General features: G+C 36.4%; 1 protein-coding gene across 1 annotated transcript in view; it reads right to left on the bottom strand.

Moving 5' to 3' along the window:
- The window catches only part of LOC150101845 (3'-5' RNA helicase YTHDC2-like), a 503,757-nt gene extending 489,096 nt beyond the window's left edge, over positions 1-14,661 (bottom strand). Inside the window, exon 1 of the mRNA XM_090400932.1 lies at positions 14,431-14,661. The gene's annotated coding sequence lies outside the window, so the exon portion shown is untranslated. The remainder of the gene's footprint in view (positions 1-14,430) is intronic.
- Between the last annotated feature and the right edge of the window lie 1,485 nt (positions 14,662-16,146).

Below are 16,146 nucleotides of genomic sequence, written 5' to 3'. Positions count from 1 at the left end.
AATATCATATTTTTAATAACGTCCTCTGATGAGATGATGAAATTCATGATTCTTGACCGTTATGTTCCTTCTATTGTATAATATACAAAACAGATGTTCCTCAAACTTGAGAAATTCGTTCTCTTTGCCTTCAGATGCCATCTCTTCTTCCAATTTGTATTAGTATAATTAAAATCTCTTCATAGGTGATTTGATTTTAATTATAGTAATACAGAATCAGAGAAGTATAAGGACATTGAGCAAGAAAAATCACAACGAAATTATATAGGAAGAACTGAAAACGAACTGGAGGACAGAAACAACAAAGTGGTATCTGCAATCAAGGGAGCAGTGGAACAAACAGTCCCAGAGGTAGAAAAGCCAAAGAAGAGGTGGATCTCACAAGAGACATTAAAAATAATTTAAGAAAAAAGAGAATTAAATATTAGGTGAGAGAATCTCTGTGGAAATGAAATGGAAGAATAGTATAGAGAGTGAACTGCAATGAAGGGGTTAGAAGAGACAAATCAAAATGGCTAGAGGAACAATGCAAGGATGCAAGGATATTAATAAATACTATGATGAATACAGAACAAGAGAAGTACATAAGATGATTAAAAACATCAACAAGAAATGGAACCCTAGCAGAGAATCATAAAAGATGAAAATAGTGAAATCGTAATGAAAATAGAAGAAATAGGAGAGAGAGAGAGAGAGAGAGATAAACAAGATATTCTCAGAGTTATATTAGACACAGGGAGATGTTGAGGTCCAAATACAGTTAACTGATGAATTGAGGGGAATATCACCAATTCAAAAATCATAAAAGCACCAGGAATGATGAAATCACTGGAGAGATGCTTAAACATGGTGGCAAGGTGATCATAAATGAACTATACTAGTTGTGTAACATGGCATGGGATGAATGCAAAACACTAAAAGATCAATCTTAATACCCACAAAATGGACTCCAAAAACTATAGAACATATGGGAAGAATACTTGTTAATGGAAATAATAAGAAAACTAATGGAAGAAAATCTGGAAGGTGAGTAGGCAGGATTTAGAAAAGACAGAAGTACTAAAAAATCAGAAAAATCAGCTAATGCCTTTTTATTCCCATATATAGGGAGTAGGCGAGGCCGTTTTAAACCTATCTAACTTTGGAGACTGAGTGGGCAGTTCAATCTCCATTGGTATCCAATCAGAGATAGCCGGCCCAAGGCTATCACTAATTATGCAGCACGCAATGAAGAGAGATGGCTCAACAAGTGCCGCCATCTCGTGATCTCTAACCCTAACACTCGTATTTAATGTCTGAAAAAATGTGGGTTCTACGGTCGATTTTCTTGAGTTTACAAAACGAAAAACCCGAGTTTCTGGGAGAAAAACCCGTTTGTCCGTGCCAGAGATTGACTAACTCGGGAACCGGTCAAAAAAAGGCTGAGAAAATTTCTTCTAGTCACTGACTAGATTTGAAACCAAGAAGTCTTCCTTCGTACGGTCAAGTGCCGTGGTGTGCAAACCTACTGAGCTACACAGGCTCCTTGACAGACAGAAGTACCATGCACCAAATATTAATGTTAAGATTAATCGTACAGAAAGCTCTGTGTAAAAACAAAAATATTTACACCTGTTTTGTTGACTTTCAGAAATCATTCGATAATATAGATCGGAAAGTGGCATTGTCTACACTCAAATCTTACGGAGTGGACAGGAACTTGATGTCTATTGAAAAACATTGATGACAATGCAGAAGCTGCTGTGAGAAACTGGAGAAATAAGAAGATGGTTCCAGACAAGGAGGCACGAGATAAGGAGATCCAATATCCCCAAGTATTGTTATCATGCTTTTGGAATGAACAATGAATGTCATAAGACAAAGGGAATTTCAATTCAAGGTACAAAAATAAATAATTTATGATTTGCAGATGACACAGTCATTATGGATGAAGATGAAGAGGAGCTAGAAAGACAGTTCTAACATTAAGTAAACATCAGTAAAACAAAAACAATGATATTCAGAGAGAAGAGACTGAAAAAGCAAAAAAAAGGTCAATGAACAAGAGCTGGAAGAGGTTAGGAGCTTTACATACATAGGGAGCAACATGACATAAGATCCTGAATAAAAAGCAAAAGTAAACCTACAGGCAATGGGCAAGATATAGAAAAGTAAATCAGTGAGCCTTCTTATAAAGCTGAGACTGATGGAAACATGCATATTTACAAGTGCTCTCTCTATGAGAAAAATATTGGATTTTGAAAGAATATGTTATAGAAAGATTATGAATTGGATGTAAGCTTAAGGTAAGGAACGGTATAGCAAAGTAAACTGCAAAGAGAATCTATTGCCGAAAATAATTCAAAGGAAATTAAAGCTTTAGATATATTTGCAGAATAGATAATAGTAGAAAGATCAAAACCTTAATGCTTGGTACAATGGATGGTATAAATAGAAGAGGATGGCCAAGGAAAGTGTGGGTAGATGATGTTTTTTATTTCTTTATTTGTATGGGTTCCCCCCCCCCCGTTCCTCAACCATCCCTTAGGACAGGTTGAGCCCACCTAGTAAGGAATTTTAAGTACGTATTTTATGACTAAATCCATGTGTGTGTGTTCACGAGCTGGTTTGCCTGAGGGATGAAAAATCCGAGTTTCCAAGTGAAAAAAAACCTCTAACTCCGTATGAGACCGGCTAACTCACCTTTAGTCAAAAGAGACCAGATAAAGGTTCCTCACATCATGGATGGGAATCAAACCCAGGTCTTTCCGACCAGAGGGCTTCGTCTACACCAACTGAGCTATGGAGGCTCAAGGTAGATGATGTGAAAGAATGGGGGTGGAAAGAGTTTACAGAATTTGAGTCACTGGCAATGGACAGAGAAAAATGGTAAAGAATGGTGAAACAGGTATCAGTAACCAACAGGCATTGGACCCATGGATAATGATAATGATTACCTTTCCTTTCTTTTAGTGTTACACAGTGATCGGCATTCATTTTCGAAATTGTGGATTCTACAACCGTGTTATAATACGGTTTTAACATGGTTGCAGAATCCATAATTTGGATAATGATTACCCTTTTCTAATTTACTAAGCCTATAATCTTCCTATACATATTTCCTTTTTATCACCCTCTGTACATCACCAGACCTGGAGTAACATCTAAATAAATATGCATTCTCTCCACCTCACATTATACTACCTCAAAACCACTGTCCCTCTTGCATCTCCACCTTGTGCTGACATAACTCCTCTACTATCATCATCAAGAACCATTTTTTCCTGTCCAATCCACATGAAAAACATTCCTGTTTGAGTATCATCCTCATTCAACATATTGCATTTATTCTAACAATTTTCAGATAATGAACTTGATCAATGCTGCAATCAAAGAGCATTCATATACAAAGTAATAATTCAATACAGGTGTTTATAACCAGTCCTATATGTCACCTTTCATATACTGACCAGTCTATAACCAATCTATATGCCGCCTTTCATATAGTGACTCTTCCACATCTGCCTTAGTAATTTCACTATATAAAACCACCTATTCCATAATTTTTTCCCCAGATTAAAATGCACTCCTTGTATCCCAAGCCATTTCATTCCATCCCTTTATTGTCTGCCTACATACATTTACTACTACATTCAACATCTAACCAACTCATTCTGAATCTCCTTGTTCATCCCCAACTTCTCACATTTTCCCCTTGTCTGTCATGCATTCCTGTTCTCTAATCAGTACCTGTCTGTCAAGTGTTTCTGTCTGGTCAGAGATTTTTTAACCATTTTTAACATAATTCATACGTCATAATTCAGAAAATGCAGAATATATTATTGAATTATCAAAATTCTATTTGTTTTAATAGAATATTTCTGTTGTTCTCTTATAAAACTGTAACATAACTGAATACAAATCCTGATATGTACATGCAATGAATAAATATATTATGATAGTATTAATTAAGTTAACATTATTATTAGTATCCTATCAACAATTTTCTTCTAAATTAATCTGTTATCGGATTGATTCATTTAGATCTTGGTTAAAAAAAGGTATCTTTTTCCTGTTTTGCTAGCCTTTTCCCATTTTGTTAAGTACATTGCTACAGCAGATTAGCTCAGATCACACATTCTTGAATGCTAACGATGTCAAGTTCCTTTCTAACATCAATTTGATGGCAATTCTACAAATCATGCCATTTGTTCACTCTAATTTTTTTCAGCACATATGTACTGCATATGGCTAGTTTAGTGTTATGGCTAATTTCTTTCTTATACTAGATAAGTGTAGGTCTACGCATGAGCATAAATTAGGATGACTAGACAAATGTAGAGCAGGTAGAAAACTTCACCTACCTCGGAGGAGTAATTGAGTACAATAGTGAAATTACAAATGATATAAACAGATGAATTAGCCAAGCATCCCAAACTTTTGAACGACTAAATAAAATATGGAAGTCAAGCGACATCCAACAAGTAACAAAAGTAAGAATCTACGAGACAATGGTCCTCCCAATACTTCTCAATGGAAGTGAATGCTGGAATCTCAATAAAGCTGAAGAAAAAATTATTAACTACTGAAATGGGTTGGCTAAGAAGATTAATTGGAGTATCGCTGCTGGATAGACTAAGAAACAAAGACATAAGGAAATGATCTAAAACAAGAAATAACAATAATAGACAAAATCCAAGAAAGAAGACTGTGATGGCTTGGCCATGTAACCAGAATGGGAACAGAAATATTACCAACTAAAGCCCTGTACACAACGATGGAAGGTAAAAGATCCAAATGTCAGCCCAGAATTAGATGGATAGACAAAATAAAAGGGGACCTGAAAATCAAATCACAACAAGGGACAACAAACTGGACAGAATTGTTTGGACTCCCCAGGGACAGACAGAAGTGGAAAGAGTTCATTTGGCCTCATCATCATCCACATATATGATGGAAGAGAAAGAAGAAGAAGACAAAATAAATGTATACAATTAGCTTTCTGATTATTCTATTATCTGTTTCCATATTTAATTTACCATCTTCACTAAAAATTATGCCTAAATAGCTTTGATTTGCCAGTTGATGTTTTCTATGTTTTCCTAACTAACTGTATTGTTCGTTGGAAGTTTTTCCACTTAATTTTACTAAAGATACCAAGAAATTCTATACAGTGATACCTTGGCTAATGAGCGACTCTGCTAATGAATTTTTCGGCTAACAAAAATTTTTTTCACTGTTTTATTGGACTCAGCTAACGAATGTTTTAGTGGATGCGTGTGCTAACATGAAGTAGCAAACATGAACAGTCGGGCCATTCCATGAGCTTATCTTTTCCATCTGCATGTGTGTGACAAAGAAATGAGCTGACCACATCACATAGGGAAGAAGGTCAGGGATCCATAGTGTAATTAGATATGGAGAAGGCGCCAGTGCAAATAAAGAGGAGGCTGAGAAGTTTGTTAGAGAATTTCAGGAGTGGCCCATCATGAATCATGGATGTATCATGGATACAAGCCAGAACAAGTGTTTAATTGTGACAAAACTGGGTTGTTCTGGAAGCAAATGCCCAAAAGAACTTTCATCACAAAAGAAGAGAAGTGTATGCAAGGGTACAAACCTATGAAAGATAAAATAACTCTCATTTTGTGCTAATGCAAATAGTGATCTCAAAATTAAACCAATGTTGGTCTACCACTCTGAGACACCAAGAATTTTCAAGAAGGAGAATGTTAGTAAGCCCATGTTGGTAAGCTTGGTGTTTATTGGAAGTCAAACACCAAGGTATAGGTAACAAGAGGCATATATACACAGAGTGGATTGTGGAGGTGTTTGGGCCCATGGTGAAAACGTACCTGAGAGAAAAAACTTGCCTGAAAAGGCTGTGTGCTTCTTATGGACAATGCTCCAGGGCATCCACCTGGCTTGGAAGAAGATTTGAAGGCAGAATTTAACTTCATCAAGATAAAATTTCTTCCTGCAAACATCATCTATTTTGCAACCCATGGACCAACAGGTCATATCAAACTTTAAGAAATTGTATACGAAACACATTTTCCAAAGATGTTTTGATGCAACTTCATTTACCAGTCTGACTCTGAGGAAATTCTGGAAGGATCATTATCATATCCTTCATGCTATTCAAGTCATTGCCATGGCATGGGATGAAATGTCAGTTAGGACACTTAATGCTGCCTGGAAAAGTTATGGCCAGACTGCTGCAAGATAAGAAGTGCTGTTTCCAATGTTCAAAATGCTGAAGATACTGTTGGAGAACTTGCTGCTGAAAATTCTGACATTGCAGATAATTTAGTCTCCTTGGGTAAAGCATTACATTTGGAGGTAAATGAAGATGTAGAAGAATTAGTTGAAGAACACTCAAAAGACAACAGAAGATCTTGAAGAGTTGAAAAAGCAACTGAATCAGGAAAGAGACAAGGAAGATACAGAGTGCTCATCAGAGGAGGAGGACAGCAATAAAAAGGGAAGAATGCCAACAGGTGACATTGAAAAAATGCTGCACTACTGGGAAGAGTTTCAGTCTTTGGCTACAAAGTGGCATCCCAACAAAGCTGAAATCAACAGACTTTGTGCCTTGGTTGAAGACAAGTGTCTGAATCACTTTAAAAACATTCTGAAAAAAAGAGAAGTTCAATCAACTTTGGACAGATTTTTGACTTCTCCTTTAGCAAAGAAACAGAGGCCAGCTACTGAAGAACAGGAGACTTACCTTGAATAAACTTTGAAAATTTGGAAGAAGAATAGTAATAATGTTGTGTACATATTTTCAGTTTAATAAAGTGTATATAATAGTGTAAAGATCGTCAGTTTTTCATTCTACTTTTCATTCTCCTCCATCTAATTGGGTAGCTGTTCATCTCAGCCTTTGGTGAGTTTTTTCCCTTTTATAGTTTGCTTTTTACTATTTTATAAAACTTATCTTTAAATAGTAGGCAGGATCCAGAACGAATTAAATGATTTTCTATAGAAACCTATGGGAAATTACGTTTCGGCTAACGAATGTGATTCCAGAATGAATTATCTTTGTTAGCCGAGGTATCACTGTACTTGGTTTAATCCTTTATCCAAGTGTAAGCAAACAAAGTTTGTGCTTGAAGTATTTTTCAGGACTGGAGAAACTCGTATATAGAGGCTATTGACTTTGTATCACTTGCCTTAGTATCCCATAATGCAAAGCATTATGGGATACTAAGGCAAGTGATATGATTTCTTTGAGGACATTATACATGTCCTCAAAGAAATCCTTGAGGATATAATGCTATGCATTATGGGAAGGGTCACTACCCAGACTGGTTTCAAAATATGACTTCTGCATTACTTCAACCTTAGTATCATGTCTGGGTCTGGCTCCCACTGATGAGACCTCAAATAAAGACCCTTAATGTCCATAATGCAGAGCCTTATTAAATCACATGTCCACAAGGACATGTGCTTTGTATTATGGGATACTAAGACAAGTGACGTGAAGTCATTAGCTCTATATACAAGTTACCCAGGTCCAGAAAATACTCTAGGCACAAACTTTGTTTGGTTACACTTGAATAAAGGATTAAACTAAGTATATACAACCATCCCTCGATTAATGCATTCTTTAAAACAGGCGCATTAATTGAAAATGCACTAATCGAATATAATAACTATCGGGGAAAAGTATAATTCAGTTAAGGGGATAAAAATCCCTTATTGTTTTTCAGCCAGTAAGCAAAACTAAGATCGAGAACTACGATCTGAACGTTTCATGCCGACGAACTGTCGGCAGATCCAAGCGTAAGTGAACACTTGGTAGTGCCACACCAAGGCAACTCGTTGCAAAGGTGGAGCAAGATCCCTCACTATTCTTGATATTTTCTCATAATGTAAAAACACACAGCTCCTAGGAGATGTAGTACTGCTTTACATTATGAGGAGAGGTCACTACCCAGACCGGTTTCAACCTTTTTTGAGGTCTCATCAGTGAGTAGCTAGACCTGGAATATCAGAGTTTAAGTGAAAAGGTGTGGCACTACCAAGTGGTCACTTACGCTTGGATCCGCCGTTCGTCGACATGAAACGTTCAGATCATAGTTTTCGATCTTAGTTTCGCTTACTGGCTGAAAAACAATAAGGGATTTTTATCCCCTTAACTTATCAACCTCGCCAGAAAAAAATAGCCGTTTGGCTTTTCATCAAAAGTATAATTCGTTCCTCAAATTTCTTTTTTGACTCTTAATTTTTTTAAGAAAAGAATTAGGGTATATTTCAGGATCTAGTTAAAGGAAAACCATGAAGCTGAAAGACAATAAAACATATTCAGAATATAAATTTATTATTCTACTTCTTAAAAGAATTGAGCTAACGTAGTTTGGCTGGCACTGTTTCTTTTTTTCATACAACAATCATCCTCTTTCCTCTTCTGCTACTTACAATACTTTCATTTCGAGTGCATGCATGATGAACTTAAAGCAACCTTACTTTTCTCTTTGTAATCAGCAGCTTTGCTTAATATTGCTCTTATAGCTGATTCATCCATTTTTGTATTCTTGTGCTATCTTTGCTATGGACTCGCCTTTTTCTTTTTCTTTATTATTTCAAGTTTTTCTTCCACTGAGATTACTTTTAGAATCATTTTCACAATTCAACTTCTTTGCTCACTAATTCATTTTACTCATGATGAAAGGTTGGGAAAATACTTTAAAATAAAAAAAATAAGGAAAACAATTGGAAAGGAGGCATGAGATATGATCATCAAAATGCTATGTAATTAGCATTTTGATGATCGAATGAATATTATCAGTGGAACTAGCTGTAGATCCAGGAATGAGCTGTTGTGTTTATATACAAATGCTAGAAGTGTAAGAAACAAGGCTGATCAAATGGTTGCACTAATTGAGTCAGTTCACCCAAAAATTGTTGGAATAAGTGAGACATGGTTAGATGAGGACGACATCCTGACAGGAATAGAGATGGGAGGATATGATGTGTTTTGTGAGGACAGAAAGGGTAAAAAGGGAGGGGGAGAGCTATTGATGATAGAGAAAGAGTTATGTCCATACAAAGTAGAAATGCAAGAGGGAAACAGTGCAAGTGGTTTTGAGGCAGTATGGTGTGAAATAGAAGTGAATGGAATGAAATACTTGGTTGGATGTTGTTATAGACCAGGAAATGTGGATGGTACTGACTATGAAATGTATAATCAAATTAGCCAAGCAAATAAGAAAAGAGTGATCATTATGGGCGATTTTAATTATGGCAATATAGACTGGAATGATGAGATAGCAACTGGAAGTAAAGAAAATGGGTTTCTTGAGTTTTTGAGGGATAACTACCTCAAAGGATTATCAAAGAATACCTCAGAGGGATTTGGTCATCTCATAAGAGGATGCAATTATAAATGAAGTGTCAAATCACCCACCAATTGGTGAGAGTGACCATGAGGTGATTACCTGGGTGGTTGCCAACAGTGTGAGGACCTCTGTAAGAAAAAGGTATATGTGGAACTACAAGGAGGGGGGGGGGATAATTATGAAGAGCTCAGGAGACGGCTTGCAGGTGTAGCATGGAATGAGGAGTTAGCTGGAAAAGAGATCAATGCAGCTTGGGGGATTTTCAAAAACTATCTAGTAGAAGCAATGTCTAAATGTATTCCAAGGGTGAGAAGGTTAAATAAGGTAGGTGTGAAATGGATGAATAAAGAGATTAAGCATGCGATACAGAGAAAAAGGGCATTATAGAGGCAGCATAAGAGAAGTGGAAATAACCAATTCCATAAGGACTAAAAGACCAGCAAGGCAGGTGACTTGGTTGGTGAGGGTAGCTAAAGAGAGATATGAACAGCAGTTAGCTAATGAAGCCAAAAAACAATCCTAAGGAGTTCTTTCAATATGTAGCCAGCAAAAGAAAGAATGATTATTGAAGGATGACATTAATTGAAGAAAAAGACAGCTGATTCAGGTGTGGTGGAGATACTTAATGAGCAGTTCATAAAGATCTTTTAATCTTGTGAATGTGACTTCATGGAGGGATTGAGAGCAGTTGATGATGGGGAAGAGAGACTGACGGTAAGTGAGCAAGAAATGTATGGAGAGTTGAGCAAACTAGATGTAAATAACGCTATGGGACTTGATAATATATCACCAAGTATTCTGAAGGAATGTGCCAGGTAGTTGATGCCGGCCTTGACATATTTTTTTAATACGAGTCTTGTACTCAGTCAAGTTCCTAAGGAGTGAAAGGAGGGCAAGATTGTGTCACTTCATAAAAGAGGTGATCGAACTCAAGCATCAAACTATAGGCCTATCTGTGTGTCAGGTGTTGTGGTTAAGTTGTACAAGAAGCTTGTGAGAACTAGGATCCAGAATTGGGTTGACAGCAATGGTATTATCTTTGAGGGGATAGCACACATTTGCTAATTGGAGGTCATGTTTTAGTAATCTACTTACTTATTACAATAAGGTGACTGTTTCCTTGAACAGAAAAGAAGGATACACAGTAATATACTTAGATTTCGAAAAGGCTTTCGATAGATTACCGCATGATAAGTTGATAGTCAAACTGGAGTGGATGGGGGTTGGATATTAGATTGGTGCATTGGATTGGAGACTGGCTATCTGATAGGTATCAGCAAGTTGTGTATGGGGGAGCGATATCCAAGAAAAGTTGTGGTGTGTGCCTCAGGGGTCTGTTTTAGGGCCATTGCTGTTTAACTTGTATATTAATGATATTGGTGAAGATTTGAATGGAGATATTCAGTTGTTTGCAAATGATACAAAGTTGGGACAAACCATGAAGTATAGAGAGGATGTTTGTGGACTTACAAGAATACTTGAATAAATTGAGTGATTGGGCACGGGAATAGGGATGCAAGTTCAATGTTGCAAAATGTAAGGTTTTAAAATTTGTAAAACAAAAATGAGATGCACAATTTATGCTTGGTGAGGATATATTGTCGGAGGTGGAGGAAATAAGAGATCTAGGGGGGGGGGGGTGATAGTGGATAAGGATCTGAAATTTAGAGGACACATAGCCAAAATTGTGAAGACAACACAAAGGCTTCTGGGAATGATGTGGAGACACTGACTTGTAGAAGTAGGGAGGTTCTTGTTCCATTGTATAAGGCTTTGATTAGGCCACACATGGACTATTGTGCCCAGATTTGGTCGCCTGATTTTAAGAAGGATGAAGAGATGTTGGAGGGGGATCCAGAGGCGACTGACTAAGGTAGTTCCTGACCTCTGGAAAGTCGAGTATGAGGAAAGATTGAGAAGATGCAACTTGCAGAATCTGGTGGACAGGAGGAGGGGAGATATGATAGAGACCTATAAGTTATTAAGGGATTGTTATAGGATCAATGCAGGAGAGGTTCTACAGAAAATAGTGGGAGATCAGGGGAGAACCAGAGGTCATCCCTGGAAGCTGTATAAGGAGGGTGTGAGTAGGGGAGTGAGAAGCAGGTTTTTTTTTTTTCATGCAGAGTTGTGAATGATTGGAATGCCTTGCCCGAGAGCGTGGTGTCTGCAGAGAATTTGAGAGTGTTTAAAGCACGGTATGATGAGCTGTGTGTTTGATAAAAGGACCTCCTAGACGAGTCTTTGAGTTCATGGGGTCTTGGGTAATAATAATAATAATAATAACAATAATAATAAATCGTTAACTAAATTATTTCATCCTGGTGAGTGATTTTTTTAAAATAGTTAGCCATAAAAATGTATAGATAGAAAATTTTTAAAATCTGTAATATTTATTTTTAAGATGTATATAGGCACACTAATCAAATTTGGGTATAGAAAAAAAATGACGCACTAATCAAAAATGCACTAACGGAGGTACATTAATTGAGGGATTGGTGTAATTTCTTGGTATCTTTAATTTATAGTAAAACCAAGTAGAAAAACTTCCAACAATTATCTCTAATCCAGAGTATTTTAATAAGGTGTGACACCTTTTGGGTACTTGTATATGAAAATATGACTTCTACATTACTTCAACTTTAATATCAACCTCTGGGTCTGGCTCCCACCGATGAGACCTTAAAAGCCAAGAAATTATATTCTTGGTTTAATCCTTTATCCAAGTGTAAGCAAACAAAGTTTCCACCTGAAGTAATTTCAGGACTGGTCAACTCTTATTCTACATTACTTCAACCTTCTTGGTCTGGCTACCACTGCTGAGACCTCAATAAAGGTTGAAAATGGTATGGGTAGTGATCCTCCCCATAATGTGTAGCATTATACATGTCTGTAAGGATATGTGCTTTGCATTATCGGATACTAAGGCAAGTGACATGAAGTCATTAGCCTCTATATATGAGTTGTCCCAGTCCTGACAATACTTCGGGGGAAAACTTTGTTCGCTTACACTTGGATAAAGGATTAAAAACCAAGAATATAATTTCTTGATATCTTTAATTTAATTGTATTGTTTTTCAACTATAATTTCCACAACCATTTGTTTTAAAGTAAAAAATATAATTCTGACAACCTTGATTTGGCATAAAAAAAGTTTGTTCGTCTTTCAAATTCTTTTCAACAATTTTTCTTTTCCTCAAGTATGTTTACAAAATCTTATACCAAGAGAATTCTTCTGTAAACTACACATCTATGTGATATTTTCTTTTTCCAAGTAATTTTTTCTAGAATTAATAATAACTAATTTTGTGCTCACTAAACTATTTTTAAAGCATCTTACATAACTTTGTCTCTCTTTGTGTGTATGTGTGCACTCACAGGCCTATGGAAAATGGGCATTAATTGACCTACACAAACTCTGCAAGAAAGGAAAACATATTATGTGACACTCCAGGATAAAGGATAAACATATCACTTCAGCTGTTGTTGATATTACATTAAGAAACTCACTAATACAGTTGTCATAATTCTACATAGCTCTGCCACTGTCAGTACATATGTCTTTTTATTTACAGAAAACCATATCTCACTTAAACCAATAATTTTGAACAAGTATGCTGATCATGTCCAAAAGTTAATTAACCTACCACACTTTTTTTTTTTTTTTTTAAAAAAAGGACTTAAACCTAGGGCCTATTGGTTGGAGAACAGGTATGAAATCTACTCAGTCAAACAAGCCAGGAATTGTGTTAGGTCATAATTGATGACAAATTATTATCATTATTATTATCATCTGACCTCCATGGGATCAGAGACTCATTTTGGGAGGCACACAGAATTCCACACAATGCTCATCCAACAGTACCTTAAACTGATTTAATGTGTCTACATTCACGACACACTCAGGCAATGAATTCCACTCACAACCACTCTCCAAGCAAAGAACTTGCTCTTCACTACTCTGCTCACACCATCCTTATATAGTTTCCAGTAATGGCCTCTTGTTTTATCCCCTCCCTCTCCCATTCTATGAAAAATCTCTTCCATGTCAACCTGATATCCCTCCCCTGTTCCTCTTATGCATGAGGCTTTGCAACTTACATTCTCTCGATCTGTCCTCATACTCCACATTCCAGAGACCACTGACTACCTTTATGAATCTTCTCTGAACCTTTTCCAACATATCCTCATCACCATGAAAACCCAGTGACCAACTCTGTGCACAATAATCCATATGAGGCCTGATCAAAGTCTTATCATATCAATCGCATCATAACCTTTCATTTCTGCATATCAGGGTCCTCCGCATCATTGCCATTATTCAATGTGACATCTTCACAACTTGTGCAATGTTGTCCCTGAATTTCAGATCTTTGTCCACCATCACTCCTAGATTTCTCATCTGCTCTACTTCCTTTTGATTCAGCTCCTCTTCTGTCTTGATCTGTAAAATGGGAGTAGGGAAACCAGTTTGTGTTATGGATGTTAAAATCCCCTAGGAAGGCAAACTCACAATTTGGATAATTAATTTGTATGAAATCCATTTTTTGTGGTCTGTAGTTCAAAACGGGCAGAATGGTTGTGAGGGTCGGTAAAGGCAGCAAAGTCTGATATCCATCATTGTTCATCACTATGCTAACAATGGCTTGTAACAAACTATTTACCTTCACTTTTATCTGTGACAATTTCCATGTACCTTCTGAAAAAACTTACTGATCTAGGTAATCTTTTTAATATTCTTCTAGATATTAGTGGTGGAGCTGGATTCCCCCCCCCCCCCCCACCTTATAAGTGATCCTAAAGCCTATATAAGAGAAAATGTTAAGTTTTAAGTCGAGGTGACCAGCTCCGCATGAATAGTAAACACTGTAATTCTTTCTCGTATACTTCAAAGATAGCTTAAAACACTTTTAAAACTTTTATTATATTGCACCAACACTTTCAAATTTAAACAGGACGCTAATTTTTGTTGGCTCAGGTTGCGATATGTTTCAATTCAACCAGCGTTAATTTTTGAGTTTTTCTTTTCAATAATGACCTACTTTACTTTTCCTTTGATTTTATTTACGGTTTGGTTTAAAATGCCATAGATAAGAAAATGTACTACCTGACAGAAAGCAAACCCACTATGGTTTAGCATCTAATTACTGACAGCAGCATTATTTCATATATCACTGAGTGAAACATGGAACAGTTCATTGTTTTAATATTTTGTTTCGTCTGAAGTTTAAATCAAACACAATAAAAATACGTGTATAAACACAAATTTAAACAAATAAATATAAATATATGATAGAAATAAAACACGATTCGCTCAGCTTCCCACAGCAACGTTTCTACGTTCGTCCATGTTGTCAACAATTTCTGATCTTCCCTATAAACGAAAAATTTGTCTTTAATTGAAATTTTAAAAAATCCCCATACCTAAACAAATAAGAACACACTTCCGTATATTTGTGTATTGTATTTATATATTCGAATGGCAAATCTAGGGAATTGCCGATGAGAAATCGTATTTCAAAAAAAAAAAAAAAAAAAAACTTCACCAGTTTGTATATGTATGAGTGTGGTGCGTGCATCTATATTTTTCATTTATTTATTTTATTTCTCATAAGTGAAGCAACAATACTAGTTAAGATGAAGAACACGAGAGGGGAGTGGGGACAGCCGTTTTCTTCCGAATTCTTGTGTCCTTTTCATTTCTCTTCAGCGATTTTAAAAACGCACTCAACTTCCGTCGGTAACAATTTGGTAGGCAGCCTTCTGAAAAGACTTCTTTTCGTTTTTGCATCCAGATTTCATTAAGAAATCTTTTCAGATTTCTGAAAAGACCAGAAGAAAATAAAGAGAACTGCCTACTCCCTTAGAAGAATAAAAGACGTACAGAGTGCATTTATTTACTTGCTATTTCAAATGATTATTAGTGCACGCGTGCAAGAAATTATATTGATTAAATAAGAAATGTTTAAAATCTTATGAACTCCTACGTATCTTGAAGTTGCCATTATTATTATTATTATTATTATTATTATTATTATTGTATGGGCACCTCCATGGAATCTGAAGACTCGTTGCAGAAGACCCAAACTATCCTCTGTCCACACAATTATCATACCTCTTCTTGAACCCATTAAAAGACAAAGTGCTAACAACCGACTCTGACAACCCATGCCATTCATTCACAACTCTCCAAGCGAAAAATCTACTCCTCTCGCTCCTACTAATCACACTTTTACTCAACTTTCAAGGATGAAAAGTGTTGAAACATTTTCCTCGTATCAATCATATATAAAACCTTTAAATAACCAAATGTTTCTATCATATCGCCTCTTTTCAGCCTATCGACCAACTTCTGCAGTCAAACACTCGCAGTCTATCCTCACGGGGCACGTTCCGCAGACCGCATACCATCTTGGGCTCTTCCCTCTAAATCCTCTCCATCCCTTCCTCATCCCCAGGAGACAGATCTGAGCAGAATAATCCAGATGTGGACGTATCAAGGCCGGCCTTATGAATAAGAATAAATAACTTCCTTATGTATAATGCTATCCATTATACATAACCAGTCTGGGTAGTGAACCTTCCCATAATGCATAAGATTATACATACCCATAAGGATATATGCTTTGCAGGATACTAAGGAAAGTGATGTGAAGTTATTAGCTTCTATATACGAGTTGCCCCAGTCCTAAAAATACTTCAGGTGCAAACTTTGTTTGCTTATACTTGGATAAAGGATTAAACCAACTATATAATTTCTTGGTATCTTTAATTGGAAAATTGTAATTGGAAATTGCACTGTCTTCATAAGGTGGTACATTCC

Source organism: Typopeltis vanoorti, chromosome 11, assembly GCF_054136105.1.
Source record: "Typopeltis vanoorti isolate ZY-2024b chromosome 11, IOZ_Tvanoo_1.0, whole genome shotgun sequence".
Lineage (NCBI taxonomy): Eukaryota > Metazoa > Arthropoda > Arachnida > Uropygi > Thelyphonidae > Typopeltis > Typopeltis vanoorti.
The sequence above is the reverse complement of the archived record's forward strand: the minus strand, read 5'-3'. Positions and strand labels throughout refer to the sequence as shown.